This window comes from Phyllobates terribilis, unplaced genomic scaffold (assembly GCF_046119375.1).
Source record: "Phyllobates terribilis strain yellow unplaced genomic scaffold, ASM4611937v1 Scaffold_142__1_contigs__length_4687701, whole genome shotgun sequence".
NCBI classification, from domain to species: Eukaryota; Metazoa; Chordata; class Amphibia; order Anura; family Dendrobatidae; genus Phyllobates; species Phyllobates terribilis.
This window is the reverse complement of record NW_027362902.1, coordinates 1630493-1652543: the sequence shown is the minus strand read 5'-3', so window position 1 is coordinate 1652543 and position 22051 is coordinate 1630493. Positions and strand designations below refer to the sequence as shown.

General features: G+C 43.2%; 13 non-coding genes across 13 annotated transcripts; all 13 read right to left on the bottom strand.

Annotated features, from left to right (window-relative positions):
• Positions 1 to 363: 363 nt before the first annotated feature.
• LOC141206631 (U2 spliceosomal RNA) lies at positions 364 to 554 on the bottom strand. Its single transcript, XR_012277180.1, has one exon. It is a non-coding gene; the product is annotated as a U2 spliceosomal RNA (small nuclear RNA).
• Positions 555 to 1669: 1115 nt separating this feature from the next.
• LOC141206103 (U2 spliceosomal RNA) lies at positions 1670 to 1860 on the bottom strand. Its single transcript, XR_012276769.1, has one exon. It is a non-coding gene; the product is annotated as a U2 spliceosomal RNA (small nuclear RNA).
• A 1115-nt stretch (positions 1861 to 2975) lies between these two features.
• On the bottom strand, positions 2976 to 3166 carry LOC141206629 (U2 spliceosomal RNA). Its single transcript, XR_012277178.1, has one exon. It is a non-coding gene; the product is annotated as a U2 spliceosomal RNA (small nuclear RNA).
• Positions 3167 to 4282: 1116 nt separating this feature from the next.
• LOC141206627 (U2 spliceosomal RNA) lies at positions 4283 to 4473 on the bottom strand. The gene has a single exon (XR_012277177.1). It is a non-coding gene; the product is annotated as a U2 spliceosomal RNA (small nuclear RNA).
• Positions 4474 to 5585: 1112 nt separating this feature from the next.
• LOC141206148 (U2 spliceosomal RNA) lies at positions 5586 to 5776 on the bottom strand. The gene has a single exon (XR_012276814.1). It is a non-coding gene; the product is annotated as a U2 spliceosomal RNA (small nuclear RNA).
• Positions 5777 to 6891: 1115 nt separating this feature from the next.
• Positions 6892 to 7082, bottom strand: LOC141206626 (U2 spliceosomal RNA). The gene has a single exon (XR_012277176.1). It is a non-coding gene; the product is annotated as a U2 spliceosomal RNA (small nuclear RNA).
• A 1115-nt stretch (positions 7083 to 8197) lies between these two features.
• Positions 8198 to 8379, bottom strand: LOC141206296 (U2 spliceosomal RNA). Its single transcript, XR_012276934.1, has one exon. It is a non-coding gene; the product is annotated as a U2 spliceosomal RNA (small nuclear RNA).
• Positions 8380 to 14372: 5993 nt separating this feature from the next.
• On the bottom strand, positions 14373 to 14563 carry LOC141206625 (U2 spliceosomal RNA). Its single transcript, XR_012277175.1, has one exon. It is a non-coding gene; the product is annotated as a U2 spliceosomal RNA (small nuclear RNA).
• A 1113-nt stretch (positions 14564 to 15676) lies between these two features.
• LOC141206624 (U2 spliceosomal RNA) lies at positions 15677 to 15867 on the bottom strand. Its single transcript, XR_012277174.1, has one exon. It is a non-coding gene; the product is annotated as a U2 spliceosomal RNA (small nuclear RNA).
• A 1115-nt stretch (positions 15868 to 16982) lies between these two features.
• LOC141206623 (U2 spliceosomal RNA) lies at positions 16983 to 17173 on the bottom strand. Its single transcript, XR_012277173.1, has one exon. It is a non-coding gene; the product is annotated as a U2 spliceosomal RNA (small nuclear RNA).
• A 1118-nt stretch (positions 17174 to 18291) lies between these two features.
• LOC141206151 (U2 spliceosomal RNA) lies at positions 18292 to 18482 on the bottom strand. Its single transcript, XR_012276817.1, has one exon. It is a non-coding gene; the product is annotated as a U2 spliceosomal RNA (small nuclear RNA).
• Positions 18483 to 19597: 1115 nt separating this feature from the next.
• LOC141206114 (U2 spliceosomal RNA) lies at positions 19598 to 19788 on the bottom strand. Its single transcript, XR_012276780.1, has one exon. It is a non-coding gene; the product is annotated as a U2 spliceosomal RNA (small nuclear RNA).
• A 1115-nt stretch (positions 19789 to 20903) lies between these two features.
• Positions 20904 to 21099, bottom strand: LOC141206364 (U2 spliceosomal RNA). Its single transcript, XR_012276990.1, has one exon. It is a non-coding gene; the product is annotated as a U2 spliceosomal RNA (small nuclear RNA).
• Between the last annotated feature and the right edge of the window lie 952 nt (positions 21100 to 22051).

The window sequence follows — 22051 nt, the reverse complement described above, 5'->3', positions numbered from 1 at the left end:
AGATGGTGTGTGTGCAACAATATACTGAAAGGTCAATTATATTGTGCAGCTTATCTCACCACCTGTAGTTATTTAGGTGAAAGCTCCAAAATGCTTGCCTAATATGTCTGTTTATCCAAAAGGAAGTAAAAAGGGAGAGCTAGAAAGATAGCATTGCATCACATTACATGGCAATGCAATGCACAGTTGCTGAAGTTGAACCAAAATGAGCTTGTAATCTGGCTTCTGCAACTTTGAACATGAAAAATCCAATGAGGAGAAGAAAAGCAAAGCCAAAGAGTCCATCCCAAAATCCGACAAACAAGCAAAATGAACAAAAAACATTGAATTCAATTCTTTCTGATTTTAGAAACTGCATTAAAGAAGGGGTGCACCGGTCCTGGAGATACTGCAATACCAGGTCAATGCGTGGAGTGGACAGAGCAAGCTCTTTTTCCATCTCCCTGTTCTAAAAATCCATTTAATATATGGTCCCCAGATAGGGGACGTATCAGATATTAAACTGATAAGAACAGATACTACACTTGATCTTAGCCAAAAGGCCGAGAAGCGATAACCAGAATTGGTTTCAAACTACGGAGCCACCCAAGGATCCTGAAAAGTCCATTTGTGGAGATGAGCTCATGGACTCCCGTTAAGAAGACATGTTGTCAACCTCTAGATCCCTTACATGCCTGCACTTTTCGGCTTGCTGCTGCTGCAATCCACGCGTTTTAGATCTGCATAACTCCACCTCTTTAAACACAGCACCTTCACCCCCTGCTGTTCCCACCCGCCTCAACACCGTTGGAAGGGAGGAGAACCAATTAAGGCGGGGGGTGGGGTGGAACGAGCAGCTGTCTACCCTTAGCAGGAGGGCTCCTGATTACATACCTCTCCTGCTGCTGCTGCTGCTGGCTGTCCAGCAGCAGACTGAAGGTGGCTGCTGCTGTGCACAGGTATATAAAGGCTCAGAGCCTATTATGACACGCGCAGCCAGCGTTCCATTGCCACATTCCATCTACTGCAGGCAGGATACCTGGCTGGCTGAATGTCGCTGAGAAGCTCACAGAGACCGCCATAAGCAACAGTTTAACAGAATGCCACAGACTAATCAACCAAACTTTTTGGGTTGGGTTCTCTTTTATAGTCTGCAGGCATTAAATGAAAGAAGTCAGTGTTCCAGCAGAAGGAGACAACGTTTCAGAAAAGGCATTGTAGCAAACCAAAAAAGAAATTTTAAGCGCAGCAGAGTAACCAGCGCACATACCTGTTAGCTCAGGTGAGTTTAAAAGGCTGCTGTTGATAACAAGGGCATTTGCTAAATAGATGGTGTGTGTGCAACAATATACTGAAAGGTCAATTATATTGTGCAGCTTATCTCACCACCTGTAGTTATTTAGGTGAAAGCTCCAAAATGCTTGCCTAATATGTCTGTTTATCCAAAAGGAAGTAAAAAGGGAGAGCTAGAAAGATAGCATTGCATCACATTACATGGCAATGCAATGCACAGTTGCTGAAGTTGAACCAAAATGAGCTTGTAATCTGGCTTCTGCAACTTTGAACATGAAAAATCCAATGAGGAGAAGAAAAGCAAAGCCAAAGAGTCCATCCCCAAATCCGACAAACAAGCAAAATGAACAAAAAACATTGAATTCAATTCTTTCTGATTTTAGAAACTGCATTAAAGAAGGGGTCCACCGGTCCTGGAGATACTGCAATACCAGGTCAATGCGTGGAGTGGACAGAGCAAGCTCTTTTTCCATCTCCCTGTTCTAAAAATCCATTTAATATATGGTCCCCAGATAGGGGACGTATCAGATATTAAACTGATAAGAACAGATACTACACTTGATCTTAGCCAAAAGGCCGAGAAGCGATAACCAGAATTGGTTTCAAACTACGGAGCCACCCAAGGATCCTGAAAAGTCCATTTGTGGAGATGAGCTCCTGGACTCCCGTTAAGAAGACATGTTGTCAACCTCTAGATCCCTTACATGCCTGCACTTTTCGGCTTGCTGCTGCTGCAATCCACGCGTTTTAGATCTGCATAACTCCACCTCTTTAAACACAGCACCTTCACCCCCTGCTGTTCCCACCCGCCTCAACACCGTTGGAAGGGAGGAGAACCAATTAAGGCGGGGGGTGGGGTGGAACGAGCAGCTGTCTACCCTTAGCAGGAGGGCTCCTGATTACATACCTCTCCTGCTGCTGCTGCTGCTGGCTGTCCAGCAGCAGACTGAAGGTGGCTGCTGCTGTGCACAGGTATATAAAGGCTCAGAGCCTATTATGACACGCGCAGCCAGCGTTCCATTGCCACATTCCATCTACTGCAGGCAGGATACCTGGCTGGCTGAATGTCGCTGAGAAGCTCACAGAGACCGCCATAAGCAACAGTTTAACAGAATGCCACAGACTAATCAACCAAACTTTTTGGGTTGGGTTCTCTTTTATAGTCTGCAGGCATTAAATGAAAGAAGTCAGTGTTCCAGCAGAAGGAGACAACGTTTCAGAAAAGGCATTGTAGCAAACCAAAAAAGAAATTTTAAGCGCAGCAGAGTAACCAGCGCACATACCTGTTAGCTCAGGTGAGTTTAAAAGGCTGCTGTTGATAACAAGGGCATTTGCTAAATAGATGGTGTGTGTGCAACAATATACTGAAAGGTCAATTATATTGTGCAGCTTATCTCACCACCTGTAGTTATTTAGGTGAAAGCTCCAAAATGCTTGCCTAATATGTCTGTTTATCCAAAAGGAAGTAAAAAGGGAGAGCTAGAAAGATAGCATTGCATCACATTACATGGCAATGCAATGCACAGTTGCTGAAGTTGAACCAAAATGAGCTTGTAATCTGGCTTCTGCAACTTTGAACATGAAAAATCCAATGAGGAGAAGAAAAGCAAAGCCAAAGAGTCCATCCCCAAATCCGACAAACAAGCAAAATGAACAAAAAACATTGAATTCAATTCTTTCTGATTTTAGAAACTGCATTAAAGAAGGGGTGCACCGGTCCTGGAGATACTGCAATACCAGGTCAATGCGTGGAGTGGACAGAGCAAGCTCTTTTTCCATCTCCCTGTTCTAAAAATCCATTTAATATATGGTCCCCAGATAGGGGACGTATCAGATATTAAACTGATAAGAACAGATACTACACTTGATCTTAGCCAAAAGGCCGAGAAGCGATAACCAGAATTGGTTTCAAACTACGGAGCCACCCAAGGATCCTGAAAAGTCCATTTGTGGAGATGAGCTCCTGGACTCCCGTTAAGAAGACATGTTGTCAACCTCTAGATCCCTTACATGCCTGCACTTTTCGGCTTGCTGCTGCTGCAATCCACGCGTTTTAGATCTGCATAACTCCACCTCTTAAAACACAGCACCTTCACCCCCTGCTGTTCCCACCCGCCTCAACACCGTTGGAAGGGAGGAGAACCAATTAAGGCGGGGGGTGGGGGTGGAACGAGCAGCTGTCTACCCTTAGCAGGAGGGCTCCTGATTACATACCTCTCCTGCTGCTGCTGCTGCTGGCTGTCCAGCAGCAGACTGAAGGTGGCTGCTGCTGTGCACAGGTATATAAAGGCTCAGAGCCTATTATGACACGCGCAGCCAGCGTTCCATTGCCACATTCCATCTACTGCAGGCAGGATACCTGGCTGGCTGAATGTCGCTGAGAAGCTCACAGAGACCGCCATAAGCAACAGTTTAACAGAATGCCACAGACTAATCAACCAAACTTTTTGGGTTGGGTTCTCTTTTATAGTCTGCAGGCATTAAATGAAAGAAGTCAGTGTTCCAGCAGAAGGAGACAACGTTTCAGAAAAGGCATTGTAGCAAACCAAAAAAGAAATTTTAAGCGCAGCAGAGTAACCAGCGCACATACCTGTTAGCTCAGGTGAGTTTAAAAGGCTGCTGTTGATAACAAGGGCATTTGCTAAATAGATGGTGTGTGTGCAACAATATACTGAAAGGTCAATTATATTGTGCAGCTTATCTCACCACCTGTAGTTATTTAGGTGAAAGCTCCAAAATGCTTGCCTAATATGTCTGTTTATCCAAAAGGAAGTAAAAAGGGAGAGCTAGAAAGATAGCATTGCATCACATTACATGGCAATGCAATGCACAGTTGCTGAAGTTGAACCAAAATGAGCTTGTAATCTGGCTTCTGCAACTTTGAACATGAAAAATCCAATGAGGAGAAGAAAAGCAAAGCCAAAGAGTCCATCCCAAAATCCGACAAACAAGCAAAATGAACAAAAAACATTGAATTCAATTCTTTCTGATTTTAGAAACTGCATTAAAGAAGGGGTGCACCGGTCCTGGAGATACTGCAATACCAGGTCAATGCGTGGAGTGGACAGAGCAAGCTCTTTTTCCATCTCCCTGTTCTAAAAATCCATTTAATATATGGTCCCCAGATAGGGGACGTATCAGATATTAAACTGATAAGAACAGATACTACACTTGATCTTAGCCAAAAGGCCGAGAAGCGATAACCAGAATTGGTTTCAAACTACGGAGCCACCCAAGGATCCTGAAAAGTCCATTTGTGGAGATGAGCTCCTGGACTCCCGTTAAGAAGACATGTTGTCAACCTCTAGATCCCTTACATGCCTGCACTTTTCGGCTTGCTGCTGCTGCAATCCACGCGTTTTAGATCTGCATAACTCCACCTCTTTAAACACAGCAACTTCACCCCCTGCTGTTCCCACCCGCCTCAACACCGTTGGAAGGGAGGAGAACCAATTAAGGCGGGGGGTGGGGTGGAACGAGCAGCTGTCTACCCTTAGCAGGAGGGCTCCTGATTACATACCTCTCCTGCTGCTGCTGCTGGCTGTCCAGCAGCAGACTGAAGGTGGCTGCTGCTGTGCACAGGTATATAAAGGCTCAGAGCCTATTATGACACGCGCAGCCAGCGTTCCATTGCCACATTCCATCTACTGCAGGCAGGATACCTGGCTGGCTGAATGTCGCTGAGAAGCTCACAGAGACCGCCATAAGCAACAGTTTAACAGAATGCCACAGACTAATCAACCAAACTTTTTGGGTTGGGTTCTCTTTTATAGTCTGCAGGCATTAAATGAAAGAAGTCAGTGTTCCAGCAGAAGGAGACAACGTTTCAGAAAAGGCATTGTAGCAAACCAAAAAAGAAATTTTAAGCGCAGCAGAGTAACCAGCGCACATACCTGTTAGCTCAGGTGAGTTTAAAAGGCTGCTGTTGATAACAAGGGCATTTGCTAAATAGATGGTGTGTGTGCAACAATATACTGAAAGGTCAATTATATTGTGCAGCTTATCTCACCACCTGTAGTTATTTAGGTGAAAGCTCCAAAATGCTTGCCTAATATGTCTGTTTATCCAAAAGGAAGTAAAAAGGGAGAGCTAGAAAGATAGCATTGCATCACATTACATGGCAATGCAATGCACAGTTGCTGAAGTTGAACCAAAATGAGCTTGTAATCTGGCTTCTGCAACTTTGAACATGAAAAATCCAATGAGGAGAAGAAAAGCAAAGCCAAAGAGTCCATCCCCAAATCCGACAAACAAGCAAAATGAACAAAAAACATTGAATTCAATTCTTTCTGATTTTAGAAACTGCATTAAAGAAGGGGTGCACCGGTCCTGGAGATACTGCAATACCAGGTCAATGCGTGGAGTGGACAGAGCAAGCTCTTTTTCCATCTCCCTGTTCTAAAAATCCATTTAATATATGGTCCCCAGATAGGGGACGTATCAGATATTAAACTGATGAGAACAGATACTACACTTGATCTTAGCCAAAAGGCCGAGAAGCGATAACCAGAATTGGTTTCAAACTACGGAGCCACCCAAGGATCCTGAAAAGTCCATTTGTGGAGATGAGCTCCTGGACTCCCGTTAAGAAGACATGTTGTCAACCTCTAGATCCCTTACATGCCTGCACTTTTCGGCTTGCTGCTGCTGCAATCCACGCGTTTTAGATCTGCATAACTCCACCTCTTTAAACACAGCACCTTCACCCCCTGCTGTTCCCACCCGCCTCAACACCGTTGGAAGGGAGGAGAACCAATTAAGGCGGGGGGTGGGGTGGAACGAGCAGCTGTCTACCCTTAGCAGGAGGGCTCCTGATTACATACCTCTCCTGCTGCTGCTGCTGCTGGCTGTCCAGCAGCAGACTGAAGGTGGCTGCTGCTGTGCACAGGTATATAAAGGCTCAGAGCCTATTATGACACGCGCAGCCAGCGTTCCATTGCCACATTCCATCTACTGCAGGCAGGATACCTGGCTGGCTGAATGTCGCTGAGAAGCTCACAGAGACCGCCATAAGCAACAGTTTAACAGAATGCCACAGACTAATCAACCAAACTTTTTGGGTTGGGTTCTCTTTTATAGTCTGCAGGCATTAAATGAAAGAAGTCAGTGTTCCAGCAGAAGGAGACAACGTTTCAGAAAAAGCATTGTAGCAAACCAAAAAAGAAATTTTAAGCGCAGCAGAGTAACCAGCGCACATACCTGTTAGCTCAGGTGAGTTTAAAAGGCTGCTGTTGATAACAAGGGCATTTGCTAAATAGATGGTGTGTGTGCAACAATATACTGAAAGGTCAATTATATTGTGCAGCTTATCTCACCACCTGTAGTTATTTAGGTGAAAGCTCCAAAATGCTTGCCTAATATGTCTGTTTATCCAAAAGGAAGTAAAAAGGGAGAGCTAGAAAGATAGCATTGCATCACATTACATGGCAATGCAATGCACAGTTGCTGAAGTTGAACCAAAATGAGCTTGTAATCTGGCTTCTGCAACTTTGAACATGAAAAATCCAATGAGGAGAAGAAAAGCAAAGCCAAAGAGTCCATCCCCAAATCCGACAAACAAGCAAAATGAACAAAAAACATTGAATTCAATTCTTTCTGATTTTAGAAACTGCATTAAAGAAGGGGTGCACCGGTCCTGGAGATACTGCAATACCAGGTCAATGCGTGGAGTGGACAGAGCAAGCTCTTTTTCCATCTCCCTGTTCTAAAAATCCATTTAATATATGGTCCCCAGATAGGGGACGTATCAGATATTAAACTGATAAGAACAGATACTACACTTGATCTTAGCCAAAAGGCCGAGAAGCGATAACCAGAATTGATTTCAAACTACGGAGCCACCCAAGGATCCTGAAAAGTCCATTTGTGGAGATGAGCTCCTGGACTCCCGTTAAGAAGACATGTTGTCAACCTCTAGATCCCTTACATGCCTGCACTTTTCGGCTTGCTGCTGCTGCAATCCACGCGTTTTAGATCTGCATAACTCCACCTCTTTAAACACAGCACCTTCACCCCCTGCTGTTCCCACCCGCCTCAACACCGTTGGAAGGGAGGAGAACCAATTAAGGCGGGGGGTGGGGTGGAACGAGCAGCTGTCTACCCTTAGCAGGAGGGCTCCTGATTACATACCTCTCCTGCTGCTGCTGCTGCTGGCTGTCCAGCAGCAGACTGAAGGTGGCTGCTGCTGTGCACAGGTATATAAAGGCTCAGAGCCTATTATGACACGCGCAGCCAGCGTTCCATTGCCACATTCCATCTACTGCAGGCAGGATACCTGGCTGGCTGAATGTCGCTGAGAAGCTCACAGAGACCGACATAAGCAACAGTTTAACAGAATGCCACAGACTAATCAACCAAACTTTTTGGGTTGGGTTCTCTTTTATAGTCTGCAGGCATTAAATGAAAGAAGTCAGTGTTCCAGCAGAAGGAGACAACGTTTCAGAAAAGGCATTGTAGCAAACCAAAAAAGAAATTTTAAGCGCAGCAGAGTAACCAGCGCACATACCTGTTAGCTCAGGTGAGTTTAAAAGGCTGCTGTTGATAACAAGGGCATTTGCTAAATAGATGGTGTGTGTGCAACAATATACTGAAAGGTCAATTATATTGTGCAGCTTATCTCACCACCTGTAGTTATTTAGGTGAAAGCTCCAAAATGCTTGCCTAATATGTCTGTTTATCCAAAAGGAAGTAAAAAGGGAGAGCTAGAAAGATAGCATTGCATCACATTACATGGCAATGCAATGCACAGTTGCTGAAGTTGAACCAAAATGAGCTTGTAATCTGGCTTCTGCAACTTTGAACATGAAAAATCCAATGAGGAGAAGAAAAGCAAAGCCAAAGAGTCCATCCCCAAATCCGACAAACAAGCAAAATGAACAAAAAACATTGAATTCAATTCTTTCTGATTTTAGAAACTGCATTAAAGAAGGGGTGCACCGGTCCTGGAGATACTGCAATACCAGGTCAATGCGTGGAGTGGACAGAGCAAGCTCTTTTTCCATCTCCCTGTTCTAAAAATCCATTTAATATATGGTCCCCAGATAGGGGACGTATCAGATATTAAACTGATAAGAACAGATTTTTTTCTTTTTCATTTTGTTCTTATATTTCAGTTGTTATTTCTCTTCTAATATTTCTCTTGCCTTATAATCTGTTCATGCTACAAGGTTCCACAGATGAAAGTTTCATAGACTCTTGGCTCTTTTTTTCCCAATTCTCTTCAGATCTAACAAGTAATAAATATATATTTCACTTAGTGCTAATTTTATGCATTCACTTTCACTTATAAAATCTCTTTTAAAAAGCAATATGTTTCGGACTTTCCATAGCGCATTCTTTATTCCATTTATCATTATCCAAATGACTCTTTCTTTTTCTTTTGATTGACATGTAAAATTTCCATATAAAACTACTTCGTGATTTAAAAACTTAAGACCAGTAACAAACTTTAAGAGACTTCCAACTTCTTTCCAGACATTTTGGGCATAAAAACAGTTCCAAAAGGTGTGTAAAACTGTTTCCTCTCTAACACAGCCTGTTCTAGGGCATCTTGCAGTATTGCACAATCCCCTTCTGTGTTGAAAAAATCTAACAGGAACACATTCTTGCACTATTGCCCATGCCAAGTCTTTATATTCATTTGTTAGATAAGGTGCATAAGTCACTCTCCAAATTCTTCCACTTTTAGTGTATGTAAAGTTTGCCACTGCTGTCATCGTTTCTTTTCTCTTTGTCTCTAGAGCCAGTCTTCTTGAATTTGACAGCATCTCCACATCTACTTCAGGTAAGTTATAAAGTCTAATTGTTTTTTCTAGTAAGACATATTGTTTTGGCGGTGTAATTAGGACAGGAGAATTTGGGGGCAATGTTATCCACTTTCTTTTCCTAAAGATATCTCCAGCTGCATATCTTAAGTAGAAAGACCAATGAGTTCTTAGATTGGTCATTTTGAAGCAAAAACTAAAGAACTTTAGGTACAAAATTTTTTTGATATTTGGGATATTCTTTCCACCATATTTATGCTGCTTGTACATTGTCTCTCTTCGAACCTTCTCCATTTTTGATCCCCACAGAAAAAGAAAAATTTGTCTCTGGAGAAACTTTACTGTGTTCTCATTCGGGGGGTACACCATACTTAAAAACAACATTATCGGCAACAACAAAGACTTAATGATCAAGTTTTTACCTTCCATTGATAATTTTCTGAGTTTCCATAAACTTATCTTCTTTTGCATTTTCTCCTTCACCAACTGCCAACTTTCTTCTCCATCATTCTTTTTTGTAAACACAACACCTAAAATTTTGATCTTATCACTTCTTATTTTAAGTTGAGGAATCTGCGCATCTGACCAATCACCGAATCCAAGACATTCGCTCTTCTCCAAGTTCAGTTTGAAGGCAGATGCTAAACAGAAAAAATCAGTAGTTCTTACTGCTCTTCTCAGCGATTTTTCTGAGTCGCACAAGATCGTGATGTCATCCATGTACCCCAGTGACTTAGTACTTAGTCCATTTCCACCTGGTATGGGTACACCTTTCACCATCTTATCTTTCCTCAACATTGCCAGTAGAGGCTCGATTGCGCAGATAAAGAGCAGAGGCGAAAGTGGGCATCCTTGTTTGACGCCCGACTTTAGAACAACTTCTGAAGATAAAAAACCATTAATTAAAATCCTGCTAAAACTTCCATCATATAAAAGTGCAATGTGCTTAATAAAAACATCCGGGAATTTCATTTTCTTTAACACAGAATACAGGTACTTATGAGAGACTCTGTCGTACGCTTTCTGGAAATCAAGGGACAGAAGAGCTAGCTTTTGCTTCCTCTCTTGCTGATACCAAATTGCGTCCCGTATAATATTCAAGTTTTCTGCAATTGTACGATCAGGCACACCACATACCTGATCAGGATGCACGACCTTCTCTATCACCTTCTTCATTCTGTTCACCATGATTTTTGCCATAATTTTATAATCTACGTTGAGTAACGTGATTGGTCTCCAGTTCTCTAGATTAGTCTTATCTCCTTTTTTAAAAAGCAGGGTGACCACACCACTTCTCCAAGATTCAGGCAATTTGTCACATAAAAAGACAGCTTTAAAAATCTCAAACAGGTCGTCTTTTAAAATCTCCCAAAAAGTAAGATAAAATTCAATTTGTAGTCCGTCAGTACCCGGTGTTTTTCCTCTAGAAAAGCTTTTGATTGCACTTAGCAGTTCTTCTTCACAGATATCTTCAATCAACAACTCTTGATCTTGCTTTTCAAGGTGATTCTGCAATGAATTAAGAGCATCAGGTAAAAAATCAGCGTCAATTTTCTTTTCGCTAAAAAGATTTTGATAAAAAGTTTGCGCTTTGTCCAACAGTCCATCTTTAGTTGTTTCACCATCAAGTTCTTTAATTAATTCTTTGGGTTCTAAAGATTTTTTGAAAAAGAACCTGGAACATGTTTCATTTTTTTCCATATGTTCTACCTTGGCGTTGAAAATTATTTCTTTGCCTTTCTGTTCAATTGCTTTTTTAATGTCTTCTTTGACTTGTAAAATAACATCCTCCATATCTATCCCTGCATTTCTGAGTTTGTAACCTGTTTGCAGTTTTGTATTCAGGTCTTTAAACCATTTCTGATTCTGTCTGGCCTTCCTTTTGCCAGCTAAGAGAAAAAAATGTCTAATTTGAGACTTCACATACTCCCACCATTCTAGAATTCTTTTGTAATAATGTTTTTTCCCCTGTAGTTTTTTATAAAATTTCAAAAATTCCTCTTTTATACTTTCATCTTCCAGCAGCAGAGTGTTCAACTTCCAGACACCTCGCCCTTTCTCTAGACTGGGCAATTCCAAGTGAGTAATTAACGTTTTGTGGTCAGAAAAGATGTTACCTGTTAGATCCACTTTATTCACTTTAAAACTCTGTGATGTCAGAACAAAGTCAATTCTTGATTTTAGAAGATTGTTCTCCCAAGTGTATCCTGGTTCAGAGGTATTCTTTACTCTCCAGACATCATTCAGGCAAGTATCGTCGATTAGATTTTTTAACTGCATCTCAGTTTTGTCTTTCCTTCTAGTACCTGATGTCCTATTTTCATCAGACCGGATACAATTGAAGTCACCGCCAACCACAGTTGGTGTAGGACCAGGTATAAAGAGTTTGATGATATCTAATAAACTGGATCTTTCCTCTTTAATCGGAGATGCATAAACATTAATCAGCTTGAACTCGGATCCACAGTAACTCACATTAACAACTAGTGCACGTCCAGGTTCAACTTCAGTGAACGAGGTAACCTTAAAGTCTTTGTTTTTAAACAGGACGCCAACACCAGTAGCACGCGATCCATTTTCACCGGACCAGATGGAAGGTCCGTTCGCCCAATCTTCCCTTAGTTTGTTATAGTTAGGGTCATGGTCAATGCCGCATTCTTGAAGTAAAAAAATATCAGCATCTAAAGTCATCAGGTAAGAAAATAAAGCAGCTCTCTTGACAGAGCCCTTTAAACTCCTCACATTTAGTGAGGCAATTTTGAGTGTAGCCATAAATCATTTAAACAGAGCTTGAGTCCGTATCTGACATGAATCCGACCGGGGTAGAGGGACCCGCAGAAACGTCCGTGTCTGAGAATTCCTCGATGTTCACCGGATCAGATGGGTTTACAGGTTTAGGAACTGAGATGATCGGTTTAGGTGAGTAATTAGGGAGGACTATTTTCAAACGCCCAGCAGGTCTTTTGCTGGCGCTCTCTCCCTTAAACAAACTCGACTTCTCCTTTTTCCTTTTCCTCAAAACCTCCACGTCAATGTTAATCTCCTCCTCCTCCTCCTCACCACCAGCCTCCTTAGAAGACTCCTCTCCCATCTCCACTTCAGACTCAGCTGGATTCTCCTCCACCACATGACCATCTGGACTCTCCGACCAATCCTTGAGAACAATGCTATCCCCAGGCGGGTCCCCAGCAGTGTCCTTGGGCGGATCCCCAGAAGGGTTCCCGGGAGGGTCCTTGGATTTGTCTGTTTGTTCTTCAGGACTGGACCGCTTCGGAGGGGCTCCCCCCCGAGCTGCATCTGCATAGCTGAAGGTCTTTTTTCTCAACGGACAATCCCGAAAAGAGTGCCCAGGGATACGGCAGATATTACAGATCATCTGATTTGGGCAGTTCAGAGTGACATGTCCTTTTTGATAGCACTTCTTGCAAAGAGCGTTCTCCTCCTTGCAGCTCTCAAAGGAATGCCCAAAGTCCATACATTTTCTGCAGAAGATAGGCATCCCTGGATAGAAGAGTCTTCCTCTCTCTCTGCCAATCAGGAAGCTCTGAGGCGGATGAATGAGTCCACCAATTCCCAAACCTTCTCTCAGCTTCACGATGAACTTGTATTTTCCGGTCCACAACCTCTCAGAGTTCATGATTTTGTGAGAAAAGTGGACCTCAGAGCAATAGTTATGCAGAAACGCAGCCACATCCTTTTCAGAGACATGCGGATTGCTCATATGAACCCCCACAGACTTCTCTTCTGCCAGGCAGAGGGTCACAAAACACAGTCCTTTAAGATCTTCCTCCTGAAGTCTCAGCTTGATCTGATGGTAAAAATTCTGAGATGCCACTTCAGAGGTCAGGGTAAGCACAAAGCGTCCAGGAGCATCTTGAAGTGCCAGAATGTTCTCCCTTTTCACCTGCAGGATCTCAAGCAGGACCTTCCTCACGAAGAAAGACAGGGAGAACTTGTCACGGGCTCGCTCTTCAACTTCAATCTTGAAAGAGTTCTTGATCTTCAAGTCGCCAGCTCCAGCAGAACGGAGAGTAGCCGATGTCGCCATCGCCATATTCAGATAAGTCGATCGCCTTCTTGGTTCTCTTCAGCACGCACACCCCCTATAGCAGCAGGAGGCTTAAGACAGTAGAATTGCCGATGCCTCAAGGCCGAGGATGCGATAGGCTTTGGAGTCTTCCAGCAACAACACTTGGTCGTAGCCAAAAGGCCGAGAAGCGATAACCAGAATTGGTTTCAAACTACGGAGCCACCCAAGGATCCTAAAAAGTCCATTTGTGGAGATGAGCTCCTGGACTCCCGTTAAGAAGACATGTTGTCAACCTCTAGATCCCTTACATGCCTGCACTTTTCGGCTTGCTGCTGCTGCAATCCACGCGTTTTAGATCTGCATAACTCCACCTCTTTAAACACAGCACCTTCACCCCCTGCTGTTCCCACCCGCCTCAACACCGTTGGAAGGGAGGAGAACCAATTAAGGCGGGGGGTGGGGTGGAACGAGCAGCTGTCTACCCTTAGCAGGAGGGCTCCTGATTACATACCTCTCCTGCTGCTGCTGCTGCTGGCTGTCCAGCAGCAGACTGAAGGTGGCTGCTGCTGTGCACAGGTATATAAAGGCTCAGAGCCTATTATGACACGCGCAGCCAGCGTTCCATTGCCACATTCCATCTACTGCAGGCAAGATACCTGGCTGGCTGAATGTCGCTGAGAAGCTCACAGAGACCGCCATAAGCAACAGTTTAACAGAATGCCACAGACTAATCAACCAAACTTTTTGGGTTGGGTTCTCTTTTATAGTCTGCAGGCATTAAATGAAAGAAGTCAGTGTTCCAGCAGAAGGAGACAACGTTTCAGAAAAGGCATTGTAGCAAACCAAAAAAGAAATTTTAAGCGCAGCAGAGTAACCAGCGCACATACCTGTTAGCTCAGGTGAGTTTAAAAGGCTGCTGTTGATAACAAGGGCATTTGCTAAATAGATGGTGTGTGTGCAACAATATACTGAAAGGTCAATTATATTGTGCAGCTTATCTCACCACCTGTAGTTATTTAGGTGAAAGCTCCAAAATGCTTGCCTAATATGTCTGTTTATCCAAAAGGAAGTAAAAAGGGAGAGCTAGAAAGATAGCATTGCATCACATTACATGGCAATGCAATGCACAGTTGCTGAAGTTGAACCAAAATGAGCTTGTAATCTGGCTTCTGCAACTTTGAACATGAAAAATCCAATGAGGAGAAGAAAAGCAAAGCCAAAGAGTCCATCCCCAAATCCGACAAACAAGCAAAATGAACAAAAAACATTGAATTCAATTCTTTCTGATTTTAGAAACTGCATTTAAGAAGGGGTGCACCGGTCCTGGAGATACTGCAATACCAGGTCAATGCGTGGAGTGGACAGAGCAAGCTCTTTTTCCATCTCCCTGTTCTAAAAATCCATTTAATATATGGTCCCCAGATAGGGGACGTATCAGATATTAAACTGATAAGAACAGATACTACACTTGATCTTAGCCAAAAGGCCGAGAAGCGATAACCAGAATTGGTTTCAAACTACGGAGCCACCCAAGGATCCTGAAAAGTCCATTTGTGGAGATGAGCTCCTGGACTTCCGTTAAGAAGACATGTTGTCAACCTCTAGATCCCTTACATGCCTGCACTTTTCGGCTTGCTGCTGCTGCAATCCACGCGTTTTAGATCTGCATAACTCCACCTCTTTAAACACAGCACCTTCACCCCCTGCTGTTCCCACCCGCCTCAACACCGTTGGAAGGGAGGAGAACCAATTAAGGCGGGGGGTGGGGTGGAACGAGCAGCTGTCTACCCTTAGCAGGAGGGCTCCTGATTACATACCTCCCTGCTGCTGCTGCTGCTGGCTGTCCAGCAGCAGACTGAAGGTGGCTGCTGCTGTGCACAGGTATATAAAGGCTCAGAGCCTATTATGACACGCGCAGCCAGCGTTCCATTGCCACATTCCATCTACTGCAGGCAGGATACCTGCTGGCTGAATGTCGCTGAGAAGCTCACAGAGACCGCCATAAGCAACAGTTTAACAGAATGCCACAGACTAATCAACCAAACTTTTTGGGTTGGGTTCTCTTTTATAGTCTGCAGGCATTAAATGAAAGAAGTCAGTGTTCCAGCAGAAGGAGACAACGTTTCAGAAAAGGCATTGTAGCAAACCAAAAAAGAAATTTTAAGCGCAGCAGAGTAACCAGCGCACATACCTGTTAGCTCAGGTGAGTTTAAAAGGCTGCTGTTGATAACAAGGGCATTTGCTAAATAGATGGTGTGTGTGCAACAATATACTGAAAGGTCAATTATATTGTGCAGCTTATCTCACCACCTGTAGTTATTTAGGTGAAAGCTCCAAAATGCTTGCCTAATATGTCTGTTTATCCAAAAGGAAGTAAAAAGGGAGAGCTAGAAAGATAGCATTGCATCACATTACATGGCAATGCAATGCACAGTTGCTGAAGTTGAACCAAAATGAGCTTGTAATCTGGCTTCTGCAACTTTGAACATGAAAAATCCAATGAGGAGAAGAAAAGCAAAGCCAAAGAGTCCATCCCCAAATCCGACAAACAAGCAAAATGAACAAAAAACATTGAATTCAATTCTTTCTGATTTTAGAAACTGAATTAAAGAAGGGGTGCACCGGTCCTGGAGATACTGCAATACCAGGTCAATGCGTGGAGTGGACAGAGCAAGCTCTTTTTCCATCTCCCTGTTCTAAAAATCCATTTAATATATGGTCCCCAGATAGGGGACGTATCAGATATTAAACTGATAAGAACAGATACTACACTTGATCTTAGCCAAAAGGCCGAGAAGCGATAACCAGAATTGGTTTCAAACTACGGAGCCACCCAAGGATCCTGAAAAGTCCATTTGTGGAGATGAGCTCCTGGACTCCCGTTAAGAAGACATGTTGTCAACCTCTAGATCCCTTACATGCCTGCACTTTTCGGCTTGCTGCTGCTGCAATCCACGCGTTTTAGATCTGCATAACTCCACCTCTTTAAACACAGCACCTTCACCCCCTGCTGTTCCCACCTGCCTCAACACCGTTGGAAGGGAGGAGAACCAATTAAGGCGGGGGGTGGGGTGGAACGAGCAGCTGTCTACCCTTAGCAGGAGGGCTCCTGATTACATACCTCTCCTGCTGCTGCTGCTGCTGGCTGTCCAGCAGCAGACTGAAGGTGGCTGCTGCTGTGCACAGGTATATAAAGGCTCAGAGCCTATTATGACACGCGCAGCCAGCGTTCCATTGCCACATTCCATCTACTGCAGGCAGGATACCTGGCTGGCTGAATGTCGCTGAGAAGCTCACAGAGACCGCCATAAGCAACAGTTTAACAGAATGCCACAGACTAATCAACCAAACTTTTTGGGTTGGGTTCTCTTTTATAGTCTGCAGGCATTAAATGAAAGAAGTCAGTGTTCCAGCAGAAGGAGACAACGTTTCAGAAAAGGCATTGTAGCAAACCAAAAAAGAAATTTTAAGCGCAGCAGAGTAACCAGCGCACATACCTGTTAGCTCAGGTGAGTTTAAAAGGCTGCTGTTGATAACAAGGGCATTTGCTAAATAGATGGTGTGTGTGCAACAATATACTGAAAGGTCAATTATATTGTGCAGCTTATCTCACCACCTGTAGTTATTTAGGTGAAAGCTCCAAAATGCTTGCCTAATATGTCTGTTTATCCAAAAGGAAGTAAAAAGGGAGAGCTAGAAAGATAGCATTGCATCACATTACATGGCAATGCAATGCACAGTTGCTGAAGTTGAACCAAAATGAGCTTGTAATCTGGCTTCTGCAACTTTGAACATGAAAAATCCAATGAGGAGAAGAAAAGCAAAGCCAAAGAGTCCATCCCCAAATCCGACAAACAAGCAAAATGAACAAAAAACATTGAATTCAATTCTTTCTGATTTTAGAAACTGCATTAAAGAAGGGGTGCACCGGTCCTGGAGATACTGCAATACCAGGTCAATGCGTGGAGTGGACAGAGCAAGCTCTTTTTCCATCTCCCTGTTCTAAAAATCCATTTAATATATGGTCCCCAGATAGGGGACGTATCAGATATTAAACTGATAAGAACAGATACTACACTTGATCTTAGCCAAAAGGCCGAGAAGCGATAACCAGAATTGGTTTCAAACTACGGAGCCACCCAAGGATCCTGAAAAGTCCATTTGTGGAGATGAGCTCCTGGACTCCCGTTAAGAAGACATGTTGTCAACCTCTAGATCCCTTACATGCCTGCACTTTTCGGCTTGCTGCTGCTGCAATCCACGCGTTTTAGATCTGCATAACTCCACCTCTTTAAACACAGCACCTTCACCCCCTGCTGTTCCCACCCGCCTCAACACCGTTGGAAGGGAGGAGAACCAATTAAGGCGGGGGGTGGGGTGGAACGAGCAGCTGTCTACCCTTAGCAGGAGGGCTCCTGATTACATACCTCTCCTGCTGCTGCTGCTGCTGCTGGCTGTCCAGCAGCAGACTGAAGGTGGCTGCTGCTGTGCACAGGTATATAAAGGCTCAGAGCCTATTATGACACGCGCAGCCAGCGTTCCATTGCCACATTCCATCTACTGCAGGCAGGATACCTGGCTGGCTGAATGTCGCTGAGAAGCTCACAGAGACCGCCATAAGCAACAGTTTAACAGAATGCCACAGACTAATCAACCAAACTTTTTGGGTTGGGTTCTCTTTTATAGTCTGCAGGCATTAAATGAAAGAAGTCAGTGTTCCAGCAGAAGGAGACAACGTTTCAGAAAAGGCATTGTAGCAAACCAAAAAAGAAATTTTAAGCGCAGCAGAGTAACCAGCGCACATACCTGTTAGCTCAGGTGAGTTTAAAAGGCTGCTGTTGATAACAAGGGCATTTGCTAAATAGATGGTGTGTGTGCAACAATATACTGAAAGGTCAATTATATTGTGCAGCTTATCTCACCACCTGTAGTTATTTAGGTGAAAGCTCCAAAATGCTTGCCTAATATGTCTGTTTATCCAAAAGGAAGTAAAAAGGGAGAGCTAGAAAGATAGCATTGCATCACATTACATGGCAATGCAATGCACAGTTGCTGAAGTTGAACCAAAATGAGCTTGTAATCTGGCTTCTGCAACTTTGAACATGAAAAATCCAATGAGGAGAAGAAAAGCAAAGCCAAAGAGTCCATCCCCAAATCCGACAAACAAGCAAAATGAACAAAAAACTTTGAATTCAATTCTTTCTGATTTTAGAAACTGCATTAAAGAAGGGGTGCACCGGTCCTGGAGATACTGCAATACCAGGTCAATGCGTGGAGTGGACAGAGCAAGTTCTTTTTCCATCTCCCTGTTCTAAAAATCCATTTAATATATGGTCCCCAGATAGGGGACGTATCAGATATTAAACTGATAAGAACAGATACTACACTTGATCTTAGCCAAAAGGCCGAGAAGCGATAACCAGAATTGGTTTCAAACTACGGAGCCACCCAAGGATCCTGAAAAGTCCATTTGTGGAGATGAGCTCCTGGACTCCCGTTAAGAAGACATGTTGTCAACCTCTAGATCCCTTACATGCCTGCACTTTTCGGCTTGCTGCTGCTGCAATCCACGCGTTTTAGATCTGCATAACTCCACCTCTTTAAACACAGCACCTTCACCCCCTGCTGTTCCCACCCGCCTCAACACCGTTGGAAGGGAGGAGAACCAATTAAGGCGGGGGGTGGGGTGGAACGAGCAGCTGTCTACCCTTAGCAGGAGGGCTCCTGATTACATACCTCTCCTGCTGCTGCTGCTGCTGGCTGTCCAGCAGCAGACTGAAGGTGGCTGCTGCTGTGCACAGGTATATAAAGGCTCAGAGCCTATTATGACACGCGCAGCCAGCGTTCCATTGCCACATTCCATCTACTGCAGGCAGGATACCTGGCTGGCTGAATGTCGCTGAGAAGCTCACAGAGACCGCCATAAGCAACAGTTTAACAGAATGCCACAGACTAATCAACCAAACTTTTTGGGTTGGGTTCTCTTTTATAGTCTGCAGGCATTAAATGAAAGAAGTCAGTGTTCCAGCAGAAGGAGACAACGTTTCAGAAAAGGCATTGTAGCAAACCAAAAAAGAAATTTTAAGCGCAGCAGAGTAACCAGCGCACATACCTGTTAGCTCAGGTGAGTTTAAAAGGCTGCTGTTGATAACAAGGGCATTTGCTAAATAGATGGTGTGTGTGCAACAATATACTGAAAGGTCAATTATATTGTGCAGCTTATCTCACCACCTGTAGTTATTTAGGTGAAAGCTCCAAAATGCTTGCCTAATATGTCTGTTTATCCAAAAGGAAGTAAAAAGGGAGAGCTAGAAAGATAGCATTGCATCACATTACATGGCAATGCAATGCACAGTTGCTGAAGTTGAACCAAAATGAGCTTGTAATCTGGCTTCTGCAACTTTGAACATGAAAAATCCAATGAGGAGAAGAAAAGCAAAGCCAAAGAGTCCATCCCCAAATCCGACAAACAAGCAAAATGAACAAAAAACATTGAATTCAATTCTTTCTGATTTTAGAAACTGCATTAAAGAAGGGGTGCACCGGTCCTGGAGATACTGCAATACCAGGTCAATGCGTGGAGTGGACAGAGCAAGCTCTTTTTCCATCTCCCTGTTCTAAAAATCCATTTAATATATGGTCCTCAGATAGGGGACGTATCAGATATTAAACTGATAAGAACAGATACTACACTTGATCTTAGCCAAAAGGCCGAGAAGCGATAACCAGAATTGGTTTCAAACTACGGAGCCACCCAAGGATCCTGAAAAGTCCATTTGTGGAGATGAGCTCCTGGACTCCCGTTAAGAAGACATGTTGTCAACCTCTAGATCCCTTACATGCCTGCACTTTTCGGCTTGCTGCTGCTGCAATCCGCGCGTTTTAGATCTGCATAACTCCACCTCTTTAAACACAGCACCTTCACCCCCTGCTGTTCCCACCCGCCTCAACACCGTTGAAAGGGAGGAGAACCAATTAAGGCGGGGGGTGGGGTGGAACGAGCAGCTGTCTACCCTTAGCAGGAGGGCTCCTGATTACATACCTCTCCTGCTGCTGCTGCTGCTGGCTGTCCAGCAGCAGACTGAAGGTGGCTGCTGCTGTGCACAGGTATATAAAGGCTCAGAGCCTATTATGACACGCGCAGCCAGCGTTCCATTGCCACATTCCATCTACTGCAGGCAGGATACCTGGCTGGCTGAATGTCGCTGAGAAGCTCACAGAGACCGCCATAAGCAACAGTTTAACAGAATGCCACAGACTAATCAACCAAACTTTTTGGGTTGGGTTCTCTTTTATAGTCTGCAGGCATTAAATGAAAGAAGTCAGTGTTCCAGCAGAAGGAGACAACGTTTCAGAAAAGGCATTGTAGCAAACCAAAAAAGAAATTTTAAGCGCAGCAGAGTAACCAGCGCACATACCTGTTAGCTCAGGTGAGTTTAAAAGGCTGCTGTTGATAACAAGGGCATTTGCTAAATAGATGGTGTGTGTGCAACAATATACTGAAAGGTCAATTATATTGTGCAGCTTATCTCACCACCTGTAGTTATTTAGGTGAAAGCTCCAAAATGCTTGCCTAATATGTCTGTTTATCCAAAAGGAAGTAAAAAGGGAGAGCTAGAAAGATAGCATTGCATCACATTACATGGCAATGCAATGCACAGTTGCTGAAGTTGAACCAAAATGAGCTTGTAATCTGGCTTCTGCAACTTTGAACATGAAAAATCCAATGAGGAGAAGAAAAGCAAAGCCAAAGAGTCCATCCCCAAATCCAACAAACAAGCAAAATGAACAAAAAACATTGAATTCAATTCTTTCTGATTTTAGAAACTGCATTAAAGAAGGGGTGCACCGGTCCTGGAGATACTGCAATACCAGGTCAATGCGTGGAGTGGACAGAGCAAGCTCTTTTTCCATCTCCCTGTTCTAAAAATCCATTTAATATATGGTCCTCAGATAGGGGACGTATCAGATATTAAACTGATAAGAACAGATTTTTTTTTTTTTTTTTTTTTTTTCCAAACACTCAGAAATTAAGTTTTATAATCTTAAATCATATATCACTAAACTCAAGATTTTAGTTCCATCATCGTGTTTAGATATTATATTTATATTTTTTCATTTGAATTAATATATATAAAGTTAAACATAACAATTCGTTTGCAGTTTCAACAGTTTCCAAACAAATCACAACTGACATTACTTCACCCGGTTTCCCAAACTAAATATCCCCTTTTTCTCTTTTACTTTCCTCCCAACAAAACCCCTTAACTTCTTTTCTTCCTCCTCATGCTCTAACCGCATCTGTTCCCAATCATACTCTTCCTCATCATCTCTGAAAGTCACCACCTTCTCCAACACTTTACCCTTTTCCTCTTTTACTTCTTTCTTTTCACCAGATACTTTCCTTGATCCACAATTTTCCTGTACCGTTACCTTTTTCTTCAATTTCACCTTTAAACTTTCAACTTCTTTTCCCTGCTTATTCTCCTCTATAATTATCGCATCAACTTCCTTCTTAATTTTATCACCAATATCTTCCTTTTGTCCTCCAAAGTTCTTTTCAAAAGTTCCTTTGCTGCTTTCCATGTAACAATACCCAGAACTCCCGTTTACCATAATCCTCCCATTATGCAAATTTTCTTCTCCTGTTGTCCACACCAAAAAACGTCTCTTTCCGTTCCAAATACCAACTTTGTTCCTGTATAATTTCTGAAACTTTACCATCTTACATTTAGATTCCAAAAATACCATTATCTCCTCTATTTCCACAAACGGATTGTCCATGTAAATTATCACACTCTTCGGTTTCCCCATGAATGATGCACTTACTCCAATTTTCCCAGAATCCTCTTCACTCCAGCCTTTGAAAAAATGAATGCACTTTTCCTCAGAAACTAGAGTCACATCACAAACTTTACCTTGCTTTATTTCTTGCATACAGTAGATATCCTTCTCCAAAACTTCATATTTCCTCAAAATTTCCAGA